Consider the following 12,512-nt stretch of genomic DNA (forward strand, 5'->3'; position numbering starts at 1 on the left):
ACTTCAGACCACTGACTCGTATCTGCCCATCCAATCACCACAGACCCTGGATCTCTCCATCTACACCAAAATTCCCCTCTCTCACCGGACCGAGCCCCCAAATGTTAGGGTTCAATGTTGAGAGAAGAATCCATAAATAACCACAGATCCGGTCCAGTGTGGAATTAGACGGCATTTTAATGAATTACACATGTGTGAGTTCAACAACCCAATCAGTGTTGAACTGTCTTTCTCATATTCAGACAACTGTTTTATAGGGTTAAGATAGTACAGCCCCCTTTTCTGTTACTAGGCAGATTTAAACAAAGCATACGTCAGCCTAAACCACAACGACTTTTAACATAGAACATCATCTTCGTGTCGACGGCTGATGCTTCCTGTCTCCATCCTCGCTGTCGCTCCATGAGCGCCTCCTTATCTCCCCGATCAGGTGGACTTCCTGTAACAGACTACCACGTACGCCTCGACTTTGCAGCCATAGCAAAACGTATTTCAACTCTTGCCTACTAAATGAGTCTCTCTAATTTGTGTGTGCGTGCACGTGCGAGGGCGCGTGCATGCTGTGTACTGCGTACGTGTCATGACCTCTCACTATTTGTCTGTCTGTACGTGCAGAGTTTGCATCTGCTTTCTGAACCTTAGTTGACCTCAACTTAAGCAACCAACCAGGCTAAGGCCATCCTGTGTGTAATGATCTTGACTTATATGTAAAATATATAACAACTGTTTCAGTCTACCACAACTACTTAAGGCTTAATCCGCAGTATGCATAATAAACACCCTGCTCTTCACTTGCACTCACTCTGCTTTCGGTTTCACTTCTGCAAAAGCATGTAACTTCCTGTCCCCGCAGTCAGCTTCTCACCCACTGAAGACTTCAGTATAAGAATATAAAAACATTCGAAAACCTTTAAATTTTAGAACAACCTGTAATAAACATGTTAATATTTGATTATGATAACCCCTGTAATACAAATTATAACCTAATGCCAGCACTTCAATAAATGCTTGGATGAAATGATAATTAATGCAATGATAAAGATGATGGTTATGAACAGTAACCCTAAAATAATTCCTATAATTCTACAATGGTCAGGAGCTTTCTTGTCTTGATGTCAGTGGCTTCTATCTCCTCCTTTGGCCAGCCTATTACCCCAGCAGGGTACCTGATCACAGGCAGGGCGTAGGTGTTGATGGCCCGGATCTTGTTCTTACCGTTCAGCTGACTCCTCAGGACTTGCCTGACCCGCTGCAGGTATTTGGTGGTTGCAGCCTTTCTAGCGGCCTCTTCATGGTTCCCATTCGCCTGCGGGATCCCCAGGTACTTGTAACTGTCCTCTATGTCTGCAATGTTGCCTTCTGGTAGTTCAATCCCCTCAGTTCTGTCTACCTTCCCTCTCTTTATTACCATCCGACTACACTTCTCCAGTCCGAACGACATTCCAATGTCATTGCTGTATAGCCTGGTAGTGTGGATCAGTGAATCGATGTCTCGTTCACTCTTGGCATACAGCTTGATGTCATCCATGTACAGGAGGTGGCTGACAACTGCTCCGTTCCGTAGTCGGTATCAGTAGCCAGTCTTGTTAATGATCTCACTGAGGGGGTTCAGGCCTATGCAGAACAGCAGTGGGGACAGAGCATCTCCTTGGTAGATCCCGCACTTGATGGTGACTTGTGCTATGGGCTTGGAGTTGGCCTCTAGTGTTGTACGCCACATCCCCATTGAGTTCCTGATGAAGGCTCTTAGGGTCCTGTTGATCTTGTACAATTCTAGGCATTCCAGTATCCAGCTGTGGGGCATTGAGTCATAGGCCTTCTTGTAATCAATCCAGGCAGTGCACAGGTTGGTCAGTCTGGTCTTGCAGTCTCGGCTGACTGTTCTGTCTACCAGTAGCTGGTGTTTTGCGCCTCTGGTATTCTTGCCAATCCCTTTCTGTGCCCTGCTCATGTATTGACCCATGTGCCTGTTCATCTTAGCCGATATGATGCCTGACAGGAGCTTCCATGTAGTACTGAGGCAGGTAATTGGTCGGTAGTTGGATGGGACCGGTCCCTTCTTGGGGTCCTTGGGGATCAGGACCGTCCGACCTTCGGTTAGCCATTCCGGGTGTCTCTCGTTAACTAGCAGCTGGTTCATTTGTGCTGCCAGACGCTCGTGGAGTGCAGTCAGCTTCTTCAGCCAGTAGGCGTGAACCATGTCGGGCCCTGGTGCTGTCCAACTCTTCATACTGGAAACCCTTTCTTGGATATCTGCCACTGTGATGGTTACTGGACCCTGTTCAGGGAGGTTGCTGTGGTCTGCCCTCAGATCCACTAGCCACTGAGCATTGCCATTATGGGTTGCGTCCTTCTCCCATATGCTCTTCCAGTATTGCTCCGTCTCCAGCCTTGGTGGTGCTGTTCTGTTATTGTTCCCTTCCCAGATAGCAAGACGACATTGAATCTATGTTGATTTTTCATCCAAACCGTCGTATATGGTCGGGGTTGAAATGCCAATGTTGTAACAACATTGAAATACTGTGGTAAACCGATGGTCTTACTATAGAGACGTTGTAACGATGTTGATTCACCATTGTTTTTTTGTCATTGATATTTGATCTATTTATAGTCGACCAGGTGACAACAACAACGTCGAGAAAACGTCTATTTATAGTTGACGATCATTCGGCTCCGGTCACCATCAAAAACCATCGATTTGTAGTTGAGCATTAAATTGCATTGCAACTGATCAGGTATAAAGTACCAGAGAAAGTAGATTTATTGTTCATTTGTTATCAATGACTTGGTCTAGTTCACCAGCTTTAAAAAATCGTGTCTACGTGCAATTTATGTATAGTTGACCGAAATTAAAGCAGCAATCACTTGGACTATTCCGCAGCACCCCTCTCACATTGGTACATCCCCCCAGGTATTCATTGTCTTCTACAGTAGAGCGGGACATTTGATTTACTCTCAGCGGAATTGACCGGAGGAGGCATCAGGTCATGCACTGCACTGGCCTGCACCACGATTAGTATAAGGTAAGAATGAATGATTTTTTTTTCCTACTCGTTATTTCCATGTTTGCATTTGAATAACAGTAAAAAACTCGTTATCAGGAAGAAGGAACACGAGAAGCTGGAGAAATACCAAGGGCTCAGAGAAGAGCTTGAGAGGATGTGGAGGGTGAAGGTAACGGTGGTCCCTGTGGTAATCGGAGCACTAGGTGCGGTGACTCCCAAGCTAGGCGAGTGGCTCCAGCAGATCCCGGGAACAACATCGGAGATCTCTGTCCAGAAGAGCGCAGTCCTGGGAACAGCTAAGATACTGCGCAGGACCCTCAAGCTCCCAGGCCTCTGGTAGAGGACCCGAGCTTGAAGGATAAACCGCCCGCAGGGGCGTGCTGGGTGGTTTTTTTTTATATATATATATATATATATGCAGGACACCTTAAACTAGTTTTTTAATTAAGCAGCAAGGCAGAACAAAGTCGGGCCTGTATCAAGACACAGGGACTAAACCCCAATTCAACCAGACCCAGAACTGATCCGGAATTAAAACAGGACTACAACAGTAACCAAGACAGAACCAGAATCAGAACTAGATGATAGTAGCACTGAAAATCACCATAGATCTGCACTACACTCATTTTTTAATTCTACCAAAGTCCACTGTTTAGATTCAGAAAAGTTTATATAATTATTTAGCCTTGTTGTGCAAACAAGCCTGCGTAACTTAATAAGTATAGAATTTGAAAAATAACAAATGGTATCTAAAAAGAAACTCTAGGTACGAGATACATGTTCTGATGAGTTTTGGCAAACAACCATTTGACTAACATGTGTGTCTCACCTGCTCTTGTTCCATCTCTGTTCCTCTCTCTCCCTCTCTGTTCCTCGCTCTCCCTCTCTCTCCCTCTCTGTTCCTCTCTCTCCCTCTTTGTGCGGACAGTCAAGCCAAACACCAACATCATCAAATATACAGTTGAAACCAGATATTTACATGCTCTTCAGATAAAAACACAAACACTTTATTAATTGTAACATCAAATCAGACTAAATGTTTATTTTTTTAAATTGATAAATATAAAAAACATATTTGTTAACTTTAAGAGTAAAGAGAGAAACTATCTGTATTTCTTAATAGCAAATGGCACCGAATTGTATTCAAAACTGAGCCACACTTACGGAGCTCCACAGTTCTTTTCCTGGTGTTTTGGTTGACATCTCTTGATTTTCCCATTTCAAAGAAACAGGCTCTGTGTTTTGCCTTATATGCATCCACAGGTGTGCCACCAATTTACTCACATGGACTCTACTAACCTATCAGAAGCTTTTTAAGCTCAGAGTGGAATCGTCTGGAGTTTTCTTATTAATTAACACTAAACTTAGTGTATATGTACTCCTAAATTTGATGAAAGTGATTAAAATAGACAGCTCCCTCTTTTTATTCTGACATTTAACTAATTCAAAAGATATTTCAACATTTATTTATCTAAAACAAAACAAGTTTACTCTAAATTGATGTTGTACAGTAAAAAAAACGTTTTTTCTGTTTTCTCCTTAAAGTGTGTGTAAGTATCCGGTTTAAACTGTGAATATACTGCTGTGTATTGGAATTCCTCTTGTTTTGCATAGATATACTGAACAACATACAAAGCATAATATATAAAATAACATCTACCTGAGTTTTTTCTTTGAAAGAAGCTCCTTATGTCCATTGTTGTGTTCATCAGTACATAATTGAAACTGATTCAGAGAGTTTGTTTAGCCGTGGAGGGTAACAACTGAAAATATGAAATGTAAGCTAAGACTCTCTAAAAAATCAGCATTGTCGTTCGGCTTTTTATTGATCCATTTGTTGATTCACTCGAAGAGCAAGTAACGCAACCAAGTGATCAGTTTGATATCAATCTTTTGTGATACACCATCATATTTACATTATTTGTACAGTACGAATCATTTGCTTTGGTACCTGGTCAAACTTATGCTCTCCTCTGTCCGCAGCAAACTCGCAGGGAGCATCTTCTCCCCCCTCGCTTACATGTGTGCTGCGCTCAGTCGCCTAGTGCCTGAGCTCGGATCATACCAAAATTAGGGGGAATTTACGATGGTGCGCTCTGTGCTTCGTGTGTTGTTTTTGTTTTATACAGTTGTCAGTCAGGCATCTAACTAACAAATTACACTCCAAAAAACCCCATGCTTCTGAAAAAATGACCCGGCCTTAAGCCCAGTAAGCCACCCCCCCGCTCCGCTGATGGTTGATTCCAAATCTCCCGAACACTATGTCGATTTGAGAACGCAAGACCGAAACAGCGAGACCAAGACCGAGACCAAGACAAAAGTCCGTCGAGACCAAGACGAGACCAAGACCACATAAAAGTGGTCTCGAGACCGGTCTCGAGACATCCAACTCTACGTCTGTGGTCATGAAATCCTTCGAACGACTGGTGTTAGCCCATCTGAAGGACATTACAGGCCACCAGTTGGACCCTCTGCAGTTTGCCTACCGAGCAAACAGGTCGGTGGATGATGCAGTGAACATGGGGCTGCATTACATCCTGCAACACCTCGACCACCCGGGAACTTATGCCAGGGTCCTGTTTGTGGACTTTAGTTCGGCTTTTAACACCATCGAGCCTGAGCTTCTCTCCTCCAAACTCTCCCAGCTCAGCATGTCACCAGCTACCTGTCAGTGGATCACCAGCTTCCTGACAGACAGAAAGCAACAAGTGAGGCTGGGGGAGATCACCTCTGAAACTCGGTCCCTCAGTATTGGTGCCCCTCAAGGATGTGTCCTCTCACCACTACTGTTCTCCCTCTACACTAATGACTGCACCTCTAAGAACTCAGCTGTTAAACTCCTAAAGTTTGCAGATGACACCACCGTCATTGGCCTCATTCAGGATGGTGATGAGTCTACATACCGGCAGGAAGTTGAGCGGCTGGTACTCTGGTGCAGTCAGCACAATCTGGAGCTGAACACTCCTAAAACTGTAGAGATGACAGTGGACTCAACTCTGCCCCCCCTTACCATATCCGACAGCCCTGTGTCGACTGTGAAGATCTTCAAGTTCCTGGGTACCACCATCTCCCAGGACCTGAAGTGGGAGACCAACATCAACTCCATCCTCAAAAAGACCCAGCAGAGGATGTACTTCCTGAGACAACTGGGGAAGTACAGTCTTCCACAGGAGCTGCTGATCCAGTTCTACACTGCAGTCATTGAGTCTGTCCTGTGCTCCTCCATGACAGTCTGGTATGGTGCAGCCACTAAACAGGACAGGAGCAGGCTGCAGCGGACTGTACGGGCAGCAGAGAAGATCATCGGCGCCCCCCCTGCCCTCCATCCAGGACCTGTACCTCTCAAGAACCAGGAAACGGGCAGGGAAGATCATCACAGACCCCTCACACCCTGGACACAGACTCTTTGACCTGCTGCCCTCTGGCAGATGGTACAGAAGCCTGCAGACCAGGACCACCCGACAGGAACACTTTCTTTCCCCTCGCCATCTCCCTCCTAAACAGTTGACCTGTCACACTGCTCCCACTGCCAGACTGCAACTGCATCTTATGTACATTCTGTAGTATTCATTCCACCTCATTTCATTTCTGTATTCTGTATAGAAGTTTAGATTAGTTATTTATAGTTGGTTTACACAGCTTTGTGTATGTATGTGTAATGTATATATAGACACTTATGTGTGTGTGTGTGTGTGTGTGTGTGTGTGTGTGTGTGTGTCTGTGTGTGTGTTAGTGTGTCTGTGTGTGTGCTAGTGTGTGTTAGTGTGCGTGTGTGTGTGTGTGTTCCTTCTTCTTCTTTTTTAACAGTTTGTTTGTCTCGTTGCTTGCAGCCAATCAGAGCTGTGACTGTGAGCACGTGTGTTAAAGCACCTCCGTGTTCGTACCCAGAGCGACCTTCATCCCTGACGTCAGCAGTCACGCGTCCTGTGCCGACACAGAGCCATGCAACAGTCTGAGGATGTGTTGAGAGAGTGGAACGTTCACAGGTGTGTGATGGTGTTAAAAACAGCGCGCACCATCAACCACGCACTTTCAGCGTTTGTCTAAAGAGTGACACTTCATTAGGAACATGCACACAGCACAAAGTCCTGTGGGTAGAAGTGTCGGTTTGCAGATGTGCTGTTGTCAGGTTGATATCACTGAGGCTGCAGGGACCTGTGGAAGCTGTGGCCCCCCCCCACTCGGTCCTCAGGGGGTTTGTAACGTGCTCCCCACCAGCTGCTGTGTGCAGTCGTTTGTTATAATAGAATGAAACACAAGAGTCCGCATGGATGAGCCGAGCCAGCAGGGAGGCGTGTCTGTGCTCCTCTCCTGCTGTGGAGGAGCTGCTCGGGGTTTGTTTCTGCTTCATCGTTGCGTGGTCATGTGACCAGCTGAGCAGGTGTTTGATGAATAAATGTAATCGATGACTGTTGATATCACGACTTTACGTTTGCGTAAAGTCGCATCATGTTTATCCACCTCCTGCTGAGGTGGATAAACATGATGCTATGCCGTCCGACAGGTTTGCTGTGATTTCCACAGAAAGACCTCCCCCAGTGTCAGGTTACGCTCACTTCTTTGGAAACTGAAATAAAACTTCAGAGACAAACTCAGTGTGAACACATCACAGCTCCTCACAGTGGGAGAGCAGCAGCCCTGAAGCCCGTCTGACAGGCACCAGCGAGTGGAAGCGCTCCTTTCTCTGTCATCGCTCCGTCTTTGAGCTGAAAGGTGAGTGTGTCTCACGTTTCTACCTGAAGCTCCTCGTCAGCTTCAGGGTCGGCTGGGAGATTCTGGTTTGGCCTTTGAGGCCGAGCGCCACAGAAGGTTTCCTTGCTGCGAGCCTGACGTCTGTGCTCTCGCTGGTGTTGAATAAAAGCAGCTGGAGGCCATCTTTGTAAACCTGCTGTGAGAACATCTGCAGGGTTTGCTCCTTCTTTCACACTTTATCATCAGTCAGCTGTTTGTGGTCCCTTCGTCTTTAATCTGAGATCAGGTTCAAACCAGTTTGAGCTGCAGTGACAGGAAACAGCTGAGGGCGGGGCATGCTGACATTCCCGACTCCTGATTGGTGTCGGGGGTGTCCGCTGCTTCTGCGTTTTGACTGTTTTGTGCAGGCTGAGTAAACGAGAACAGCCTGTAAAAGATAAGTCGTGTGTGAGTTGAGGCACCTTTAGACTCCGCCTTGCTGGCGTCTGCTTATTGAAGAGGCTCTCTGTGGGTTTGGGACTGTCGGCCGTGGACGGGATTTAGAGTTCCCTCCATCGATCCTGTATCCCAGCTGACCCACAGTCGAACTGGGTGATGATCCTGACCAGTTTAAAGAACATTAATGCAAACTGACCACGCAGAACACGTTGCCATCACTTAATACAGACTTTGTATGAACCCATGTTGTTCATGCAACAACAGGAAGTAGTTTTTATTGCAGAGTTCAGAGAGTATCAGCAGGTCATGGATGAATATTTACGTGTTCGTTTGGGGAGGCCGTTTGCTCCTCCCCTTTCACAAAGGATGCTCCAGTGTGTCCTCTGCTAAAGGAGGTAATAAAGGAAGCACTGAAGTGCCTTTAGTCCGTAACATGTGGGGAATTCAGACAGCACTGATGAGGGCAGGTACTTCTAGGTCACGCCTCCTTCCTGAACTAAACCCCGCCTCTTTCTGTGCCTCTGTCATAGTCGTCCATGTGTTTGTAATGCACTGATTTATTACTGGAGATGTTTGCTAACACTGACTGTGTTTCACGTCGGTGCTCTCACAGTGTAAAGCTGGATCTGCGTTAGCGTCTTTGTCCCACGTACGCTCATTACCCATGATGCATCAGAGTCTGATCACAGTGTTTTCTGATGCTAGCAGGAAGCCGAGATGACGGAGCAGGACCTCGTCAACATCCTGGATGACATAACGGATGAGGAATTCAAGACCTTCAAGTGGAACCTGAAGAACGAGCGGTTTAGAGACATCGAGCCCATCAAAGTGAACCAGCTGTCGAAGGCGGAGAGGTGCGACGCCGTGGATCTGATGGTGCAGAAGTATGACATGGACGGAGCCGTGCAGGTGATGGAGAGCGTCTTTAAGAAGATCAACAGGAACGACCTGGCGAAGGAGCTGCGAAAGCTCATGGGTCAACCTGCAGGTCAGTGAGGCTGTAGGCAGGCGTGCACTTCCTTTAACCTGTTTGAATGTTTGACAGTCAGGTGACATCATCAGGGTCAGAGGTCACACGCAGCGTCACGCTGTGACAGGACCTCTCTCCCTTTTAAGGTGCATTTAGAGCAAACAGCTGATGGAAGGAGCCGCCCAAGTCGGAGCTGCTGGATTAAACATGTTTGTTGGATGTTCTAAGAAACCTTGAGCCACCCGTGGTCGGAGGTCTTCGGCCTCACGCTGAGCCTCCCGTGGTCGGAGGTCTTCGGCCTCACGCTGAGCCTCCCGTGGTCGGAGGTCTTCGGCCTCACGCTGAGCCTCCCGTGGTCGGAGGTCTTTGGCCTCACGCTGAGCCTCCCGTGGTCGGAGGTCTTCGGCCTCACGCTGAGCCTCCCGTGGTCGGAGGTGTTCGGGTTCACGCTGAGGCTCCGTGGTCGGAGGTCTTCGGGCTCACGCTGAGCCTCCCGTGGTCGGAGGTGTTCGGGTTCACGCTGAGGCTCCGTGGTTGGAGGTCTTCGGGCTCACTCTGACCTCGGCATTAATCCATCCTCCTCTCTCTCACAGGTCTTCCAGGTCCCGAGCTGACAAAAACCGCCGCTGACTCCTCAGCAGAGGAGAAGCTGACGGCCGTTCGCTCTCAGTTTATCGACAGAGTGTCCGAACCCGTCCTGAGGAAGCTGCTGGATAAACTCCTGGAGCGCCGCGTCATCATCGATGATGAAATGGATTTAGGTGGAGTGAGGAGCAGGGCGGATAAAGCCCGACAGGTGATCGACGTGGTGCGGAGAAAAGGATCCCAGGCCAGCTCGGCTCTGATCGCCGCTCTCTGCGAGGTGGATCCGTGCCTTTCACGGGAGCTGCAGCTGATGTGACGCACTGCCAGATGTTCAGCACTCACAGGAGAGCAAATTAGGAATCATCTGTAACACCCACAAGCAGCTGATACAGTTCAATATCCAATCCTCCAATCCACTTACAGAAGCACGAGCACAAAGGTTGGCTCGTCTATTTGGTTTGGTTTTCACATCACAGGTTTTCACAGAGACGATTTTCTCCGCGTCTTTATACAAACAAAGACGTTCAAACAGCAGAACATGTCAGAGTTTCAGCAGGTTTCAGGACTAAAGTGTTCCAGAAACGAGGCTTTGAGTCAAACCTGAACAGTCGGCTCTGTGAAAACCTTCAGGTTGGATGGAAACCAAGATCTCTGACTTCCAGTCTGAGAACAAAACAATCAGGAAAATGACTTTATTTTTAGAATTTTCATTGGACACTGATGTTAATAGGAAGTTTATTAGATTTTATGGAAACATTTTAGAGCTGATTAGAATAAAAGTCCAACAGAAACCAACAGATTAATGAGGATTTTGGCTGTTTTCATGTTGTCAAACGTGTCAGAGAGCAGAGGGTCAGACTGTTTCATGTTTCTTTCTGTAACTCTGATCAACGTGAAAATAAAAGATGAGTTTCCTGTCACTGTGTCCGGTGGTTTGGCTTTGTAACACACCTGTTCAGCTCCAATAAATGGAGCAGGAGGAAGACAACAAAAGAAGACGTGGCAGACTCTCAGAACTATCTACACTGATGAACTCTGTACCAGAGGTAAAACTCCAGTAAAGACCTGAGAGATGATCTGGACCTTCAGCTCATCAGGAAACCGTTCCTCATGAAGGGAAACAGGCTGAGGTCTGAAGGTCAGAGGAACAGGTCTGATGGAGAGATGGAGCCACATCAGGGTCAGTATGTACGAGGTCAGGAGGAGGTCTGTGGTGGCAGATTTCTTTTCTGATGTATTAATCACATATTTGAATTTATATCACTTTAGTAATAGTAATATCACTTTCTCAAGTTAGTATAGCAAGATCACTCCTGACACTAGTTGTATGCATGCATGTGGAATCTTATCACAAGTGGGCCCCAAGTTTTATTGCACCTTCACCGAGGGTCTGTTATAAACTTGAAGATCTCCAGAGTTCCTGCTCTTAGGGAGGTGACGCCCAACCAGAAAACAAGGTCATAATAATCTCTGTGAGGGAGGGGGTTTAAAGATGGGGGCCCCACCCTCCCGTGAGAGGGGCCAGCATGTAAGAGTTGTAATGTCTTTGTCTGTCTGTGTATATAAACATATGAGGGTGGCAGCCAAATTTAGAAATGATCCTAGTGTTCTGGCTGGGATGTTTCTCTCCATATTGCAATATGTTATTAAACCATTTCAAAAATGATCACTGGGTGTGTTGCAGGTTATTGTTAAGATTTTCCACAACAGGTCCAACACTGAGAGTCTGCAGCCATCTGTGGAGGCTCTGCCATGGTTTCAGTTGCAGGTCAGTCAGTGGTGTTTGATCAGAGTCTGGTCCGCCATGCAGGAACATCTGGAATCATCTGGATTCAGGAGTGAAGCATCTGTGTGGTTTTCTGAAGAGTCCAGGATGTGGACTTGAAACTCTGAGGTCAGTCAGCATGTTTTAGTTGTGCTGACACTAAACTGCAGACATCAGGCTGATATTATACTGATCCACACTGAGGATCTTAATGATAAAGTCTGTTTTCTTCTTCTTTGGTTTAGTCCATTGACTGTAGTCCTGAATCCCAGTGCGATACATAAAAAGCATACCTAGCTATGGTTATCTAGTTATTACCGTCTGGTTTTAAAATGATACACCTTATATACACACTGTGTTTACGTTTGAGAGACAAACCCATCACATCTGTCTGTTATGATGTTTGTGATAAAATCCTGACTAAAAACAGCGATAAAAATCCTCAAAGCAGCACGATGTACTGAATTGTGATGTACTACTACATCTTTACTGCAGCAGCCACGTGATGTCATATTAGTGAGAACTCAGGCAGAGAGCCTGAAGCCCCCCCGGCTTTCTTCTCCTGAGAGATTCAAAGGCATTAACATCCAGCCTGTCATGTTCAAACTGATACAGAGTGCTCGTCTTTGTTAAAGATCAAAGGACATAGGTGATTTTATGTATAAGAGATTTACTGATAGTTAATTATGTTTAACAGTGATCAGAGTTTAACGAGGTGTAAGTTTAACCGATGTAACAGATACAAAAAATAAGACATAATAATTATTCTAAAGACAGTCCTCACACCGAGTCTGAGCTAAGTGTGTGTGTGTGTGTGTGTGTGTGTGTGTGCGCGCGCGCAAAAACAAGGACTTTAAAATATTTGATTTAATAACAGGAGGCGGTCGTTTTGTGTAATTGTTTTCACATCTACTTTAGTTAAACGAGGATTCTGCTTGTTGGTGTCAGCGTGGGCTGATGGGGACTGTAGAGTGACAGTATACACTGGAGAATATTCACATGTAATGGACTCTTCTATGTTACATATACAGAAGAGAAGAAAATGTAATGACTGTGA

Source organism: Oreochromis niloticus, linkage group LG9, assembly GCF_001858045.2.
Source record: "Oreochromis niloticus isolate F11D_XX linkage group LG9, O_niloticus_UMD_NMBU, whole genome shotgun sequence".
Classification (NCBI taxonomy): domain Eukaryota; kingdom Metazoa; phylum Chordata; class Actinopteri; order Cichliformes; family Cichlidae; genus Oreochromis; species Oreochromis niloticus.